Raw genomic sequence first — 6,783 nt, 5'->3', positions numbered from 1 at the left:
GGATCGAACCCCGGACCTTCGGCTCTGCGGGCGGACGCTCTACCACTAGACCACAGGGGGTCTTTACGTGTAGGGGATTCTTTGGTCTCACATACAGACCCTAAAACAAATATATCCAATACAGCCCATGCAAGTCTATAATATTTGGCAAGTCTAGATTACTGCAGTGTCTGAAAATGAGGAAAATCTCTTTTGGCTCTTTTAATTATATTTTATAACTATAATTCACCAACTGTTTTTTATCTGTAAAATATGTTTATTTGAGGGACTAGATACTATTCTGAGCATGTTTCACAAGCTAAATGTTCTGTGTATTATGAATCGTCGCTGACCTTCCATCTTAGTCTGAAGATATCAGGCGGACTGAAAGTAGTTCCTGCATGAAATGTTATTTCATTCGAATCAACTAACGTGAACTATCGATTTTATATTTTCAGATAAATATAGTATTTCATCACTAATATGTAATAAGTAGTCGTAATTTAATCATACTGTGACTATATACAGCATTATGCTTTATTTATGGGCATATGCACTTGTTATCATGTAGGTTTATTTAATGTTTTTTACTTTAAATCTCATCTTGGGAAAAAGGATTAATTAACGGTGAAATAACTGTGACAAGGAGATAATGCACGTATTTAAGCCCCATACTTTTAGTGCATGTGCTTAAAACAAGATTTGTTTTCGATTTTTAGCACTGGGGCTGAAATTAAGAAATCGATTGCAAGTGCTTCGTAACGTGGAATGTGACAGTTTTACATGGATACTTTAGACCTAACAATGTGTACTATTGGTGCTTGGCATATCATATCTGTATTTTCTATCTGTAACTTGAGGGAAATCAAGACAATCTATCTGATCAAACCTTCTCGAGTAGAGCCTGTTATAAGGACTGTCCTATTCTAGCTATGAGTATTGTGTTTGTTTGTTTGTTTATTTGTCACACTATCATACTACCATACCAGTCTACCGTGGGGCTGTGTAAGCTATTTATGGCCCATTTTCTAAATAGAAAAAAGCCGTATATTGTAATATGTTTTGATAAAGAACCAAGTTTGGATAGCGTAAAATAGAGTATTGAGGAATTAAATGTGGCTTTAGGCCGCTTTTAGCAATATTCCAGAAATGTCACGACGGGGGACACCAGAAATTGGCCTCACACAGTATACCCATATGGGGAATCGAACCGGGTCTTCGACGTGACGAGCGAACGCTTTAGCCACTAGGCTACCCCACCGCCCCTTAACATAATTAGAATTAACTGTTTCTGTTTTTGCTTTTTTGTTTGTTGTTCAACGCCGCACTCAGCAATATTCTAGAGGTCTGTAAATATCGAGTCTGGACCAGACAATCCAATGATTGACATCATCAGCATCGATCTACCTAATGGGGATACGATGACATGATCCAACTAAGTCAGCGAGCCTGACCACCCGGTCCCGTTAGTTGCGTCTTGCGACAAGCACAGTCGCGTTTGCAAGCATGGGTTTCTGAAGACCTATTCTACCCCGGATCTTCACGGGCCTGGTATTGTGTAAATTATATGTGCTTCTCCCCTACTTTACACCACAACTGGGTGTCTGATGGGAGGTAACTGTCTCCAGTTATGTCCTATATAAACCTGTAAAGGTTCCAACTATGTGACTGTTGTCATGATCACACATAGCCCTGGGCCTGTGGTCTACATTGCTATTAATGCGTTTGTTGTTTAGCGCTGTACTAAGCAATATGAAAGCCTGTAAATAATCGAGTCTGGACCAGACAATCCAGTAACTGATATTATGAACAATGGTTCACGTTGTCGGGGTACGATGACACGCCGGCGATGTAATTCCAGTTTCCACCCTTGCCGAAAAAGGCTGGAATTTTGGGGCTCAATCATAGCGCCACCTGTGGCTATTACGAGTTATGTCCCTTCTATGTCCCTCCTGTTGACCAATCAGATTCCACCTTTCACATTATTTGCATCAACCTGCCAACAGAGTACATTGGCATTTTTCCAGGCTTGACGAACATAGCTGAACGTGAGATTGCACTTGCGGCGCCCAGTCAAGACGATTTGATCGACAATCCAGATCTATATTGTAATAAAACGGGTCTTACCTCTCGAAGTGCATCAAATCACTTGAGCACCTTGATTAAAAACATGAAAAGATTTGCAAAATATCTGTTAAAGGCCACTTCGCGGTACCGCGTACACATGCTTTGCAAATCATGCAGTCGACCGAAATTTGCACGCAGAAATCCATGTTGTTTTCGAACCGGATGTCTAGTTCGTTACGCGATTTTGATGGGACAAGGGTGGAAACTGGACTTTTATAGTCATTTAACTCCTTGCGCCGGGAAGATGGACCACCTGGTCTTTGTAGTCGTCTCTTATGACAAGCTTATAGGTTGCTTACGACCTGTTCTCTAGCCTGGAATTCCCAGAGATGCGTGTGCCACCTCGTTACAATGTGGAACCCGTTGATCCAGATCTCCCGGCCCCACTAAAAGTACTGAAGAGGCAGTCTATGTATTCCTGAAGGACTCGTTTATCCGAACAATTGTTAATCTGGACGGAGTGTAACTGGGAACGTTACTATGGGGATTGACGTGATTTCACCATCTATGCAAATGTAACATAGCTTTTAATGAAATTCCGGGGCAACGCGTGGTTCAGTGTAAGACGCCGCAATTAGCTGTGCAGAATTACGTCCCTTATACAGGCGTCCCGGAAGCTATGATCGTGGATTGAATCCCAGATTCGCCCTGATATTGTTTCTTGATTTGTCTGTCAGTGATAAACGTCTTAGACCTGCATCACTTTGGGCTTTCCTCTCACATCACGCGCCATGGTATAACTTATATATTGTTCAAAGCGATGTTAAACTCGTTCACTCTAAATAGATAGACGGGTCGATGGCATATTAATAAAGGAAGAAGATCATAACATGACACGACACAAAACACGACCATCCTCCGTGATATCTTCCCAATACACGCAGACATCCTTGTTGCTATTGCGCAGCAACATGTGCATTTGTAAATCAGTGACGTCCGATGTGAGCCTTTTTTCTGTATAATTTTATTAATAAAGTCACGAACTTGGCGTCTTTAAAAATTAATGCCCTTGGCGATTAATGATATTAAAACTCAAAACAGTGTCGAATAACAAATTTCTGTACCAGTATTGTCATATGTAATATGTGAGGTGGGTGTTGGAAAATCCCAAATAGCTTTTACTGACGGTATACGGGCTGATATTAGGTCAGTAACAACCATCTTGGCTTTTTACATACGGTATACGGGCTCTGTTGGGGTTAGGAGTTCGGCTCTGAATGGTCAATCTCACTTTGAGGCATAATAAGAAATAATAGGGTTTTCTTTACTTCTCTTATGAGCGGTATATTTACCACATTAGATTCCCCACGTTACCGCCTTCACGAACTGACACATGTGTATGCAGATTTGTGGCTCTGAATTAAGTTTAGCTACCTGATAACACTACAACCAACAAGTAAATGACTTCCAAGGGTTTATGAGTTAGTTCACATACTGCATCCTATGGGGGACCCGTGAAGATCCGGTTAGATTAGGTCTTCAGCAACCCGTGCTTGCTGTAATAGACGACGATACTTGTTGTAAGAGTAGACTAACGGGATCGGGTGGTCAGGCTCGCTGACTTGGTTGATGCATTCCATCGTATCCCAATTGCATGGATCGATGCTCATGATGTCCATCACTGGATTGACTTGTCCAGACTCGATTATTTACAGACAACCGTCATACAACTGAAATATTGCTCAATGCGGCGTTAAAAAAACAAACAAAAAAACTTACCGGGGTTCCATGAGAATGCAGACCGCCTCCGTGGTCTAGTGGAAGAGCGTCCGGCCACGTTATACCAAAAGACGTTAAAAGATGGTATACTTGTTGATACTCTGGCGCACGGCATTAAGGGACTAAAACAAGGACTGTTGGGCTCGGAGTCAGTATACTGTGTCTACGTGGACTGTCACTGCTAAAGTGCGGCATGATATCTCAGTGGGTTAGCACTACAAGCGGACTAGTACAAGCTTAGCCACACATACACGTGCATGCATGTCGCTATGTAAGTGCAATAATCTTGGACGCGACGTTTAACCCCATTTCACCTCACCTGCTTGAAAAATTAGTCCCTAATATCCCACGCTCATTGGAGTTAACTAACACGGGATCGGGTTGTGAAATTTGGGGTGGTAGGTGGCTGTTTGTGTAACTTCTTACCCTGCCGTCATGGGTCGTTGCTCACGGTGTGAACTACTGATTGTCCGACCTTGACCCTAATAATTGCACACAGCCGTGATATAGATTTTCTATTGCTGATTCAGGCGTCAAACAATATGCAATTATTGTCGGAGGAAAATAGTTCATCCGTACATAGCCATACAATCTAGCAGTATAGAGATATTTGGTATATGAATTCACTGACGAATAGTCTGTCATACAAACCATGAAACAATTATATCCAATACAGCCCATAAGTCTGTAATGTATGGCAAGTCTAGATTACTGCGGTTTTGGAATATAAAGAGTCTCTTGGCTCATTTTTATTATAATTTATCAATATAATTTAACAACTGTATTTTATCTGTAAAATATGTTAATTTCAGTGACTAGATGTTAGTCTGACTGGAGTATTGCCTGTTGAATGCCGTACCAAAGGGCTCTACACATCTCTCGTAGAAACTCCAGGGAAGACCCGGTTAGAATTGGTCTTCAGCATCCATTGTTTGTCGTAGGAGGCAAACGGGATCGGGTGGTCAGGCTTCATTGATGCATGTTATCGTACCCAATTGTGCAGATGGATGCTCAATATGCATCAACGGATTGTCCAGACACGATTATTTACTGACGGTGTCATATAGCTTGGATATTGTTGTTTGGTATTAAACAACAAAACAAACAAGTTTCAAAATAGGCACATAGAGTATTATACGTTTCATCGACGCTCAGGGGGTAAATATTTCCTGCCTACACTAAATCTGAGCATGTATGTAATCTGTATAGGACATGGCTGTCACACCCAAATAGATGGGTATAATGGCACGGGCACATGTGCTATATTTCACATCAACCGCCAGTACGAACATTTCCCTAACGACACTTATACATCATTCAGTGTTGACTATTATGTTTTAAGCATCATATTGTTTAAGGTCATCCTCTGATAACAATGTCCTGTATCAACGAAGGGCGGCTGCTACTGTGCTCACGACCTTTCCCACAACGTGCATGCATCACGTAGGCCTACTTAGTCGCTGTCCGCCCTTAGCGCCCAACGTTCCCAGCTCTCTGAAGTATTGACCCCCATTGGCCCTTTATAAAACATTTCATACAAACTTTAAGTAGCTGCGTTTTGGGCTGGCATACTCAGACCTAACGACTTTCCAGATATAAAATACAGACACTTCTCGGGTAGGCAGTGAGGTGAAGTGAAATGGGGTTTAACGTCGCGTTCAAGATTATTGCACTTATTGCGTGCGTGCGTGCGTGCGTACGTACGTACGTGTGTGCGTGCGTTCGTGCGTGCGTGCGTGCGTGCGTTCGTGCGTGTGTGTGTGTGCAAGTACTTGTCCGGACTATTGCCCACTGATATGCTATCCCACAGTTTAACATGAATACCTCACTCAGACACAGTATCCTGACCCAGAGCCGAACAGTCCTTGTTTTATCTACCCAATGCCAAGCGCCATACAAGGTAACAACAAGCACCATCGTTCAACCTCTTTTGGTATGACGTTGCCGGATATCGGACCCCTGACCTACCGCTCTCCGGGCAGACACTCTATCCAATAAACCATATGGGGTATATAGTCTGTACAAACATCGTTTGATGGTGCTTGAACCTCGGGAAGTCTTAACTATAAACCACCACACAAACAAAAATATACTCTTTATGACCCACGTGGTCACGTTCATGTCGAAATGGGGATAGAGTGAGTGACGACAGCATTGAAATATCAATGTGACAGTGGAAGGACGTTGTATTATAATCCGAACGAATAGAATATCCTTTCAAACACGGAACTATGAAGACGAAGGTGTTCCTTGTCTGCTTTACGCTTCAGGATTTCATTGTCTATTTTATAACTCGATATTTTCAACTACTTCTCGTAAATGGAAATTGAAACGTGGTACGAACGAGGTCCATGTCAAAATGGGGACAGAGTGAGTTACGACCACACTATAAGGGGACAGTTTCTTATTTGTTTGTTTGTTTGTTGTTTAACGCCGCACTCAGCAATATTCCAGCTATATGGCGGCGGTATGTAAATAATAGAGTCTGGACCTGACAATCCAGTGATTGACATCATGAGCATCGATCCATGCAATTGGGATCGATGACATGCATCAACCAAGTCAGCGAGCCTGACCACCCGATCCCTTTAGTCGCCTCTTACGACAAACATAGTCGCCTTTTACAGCAAGCATGGGTTGCTGAAGACCTATTCTACCTCGGATCTTCACGGGTGTGTAGACATATATCCCTCCTTACCTTGCCAGCAATGACGAGGATGAACCATTTGGGTCAGATCGACAAGCATTCCATATTGTGATCGAAGGTTCGGTACTCAGAATTTTATGATCCGCTATACGTATACTCAAGGAGTCGAACCCGGTCTTGTGATTGAAGGAGAATCAACGAATCACTGAACTATACCAAACAGACCGATGCGGTATCAAGATCCCCATGGCTCGGTCAAGGCCTTGTCTGAATTATGGGACTATACATTGCGGGGAATATAGCAAAATATG

This window comes from Haliotis cracherodii, unplaced genomic scaffold, assembly GCF_022045235.1.
Source record: "Haliotis cracherodii isolate W230 unplaced genomic scaffold, xgHalCrac1.p SCAF_2, whole genome shotgun sequence".
Lineage (NCBI taxonomy): Eukaryota > Metazoa > Mollusca > Gastropoda > Lepetellida > Haliotidae > Haliotis > Haliotis cracherodii.
Note: the sequence above shows the minus strand (reverse complement) of the source record.